The sequence below is a fragment of the Ceratina calcarata genome, unplaced genomic scaffold (assembly GCF_001652005.2).
Source record: "Ceratina calcarata isolate Rehan_Ccalc_2016 unplaced genomic scaffold, ASM165200v1 scaffold363.2, whole genome shotgun sequence".
In the NCBI taxonomy this organism is placed as follows: domain Eukaryota; kingdom Metazoa; phylum Arthropoda; class Insecta; order Hymenoptera; family Apidae; genus Ceratina; species Ceratina calcarata.
Genome location: NW_017159356.1, coordinates 958,617 through 959,353, shown reverse-complemented (window position 1 = coordinate 959,353; position 737 = coordinate 958,617).

Here is a 737-nt window from a genome sequence, read left to right as displayed (position 1 = left end):
CAATGATTTACTGTAAAACCGAACTGTACAATGGAATAACTGTAGGTGCTCTATGTACGCAAAGTTAAACTCTAGGAAAAAGAATATATCTATGTATATAGTAGAATTATTCATGATATCGTTCTATCTGGAAATTTGTTTGTATCACAAGTATTAATATTACAGTTATTTGTCTAAGATAGAATTTTGCTTCCCTTTCATACATAATTGTATAATATAAGCATTTTATCTTTATAATTCAATTCTCTTGTCTTACGGAAATTAGTAACCGTACTGTTTGGCTGTTCATTTCTTTATTCCTATTTTACAAGAATTACCTTTCGTAATAAACATTAGCTAGTCACGTCTCGATGAATTAAAGAATTAAGTAAACGGCTTTGTTATTACGCACATTAAAAACAGATATATTATAGTTTTAAATAAAATGTTCTATTTTTTACGCATTTTAATTTTTTTAATAAGACATTCTTTATTATGTACGATATTATATATACAAATAGTCAGAGTCATCTTCTCTCCAACACAACTAAATTTCTTATATCTGTATAACTAATCCTTTTAAAAATGATTATTCTTACTTCGTCGTAATTCTATGTTGTGGGAGGAGGAGTGGCAATCGTTTTTAGCGATATACATATACATATATATAAAAAGAAATACATATATATATACATTATACATATATATTTCTTTTTCTCTGCTCAAATTAATATTATTTACAATTTTATTCTATATAC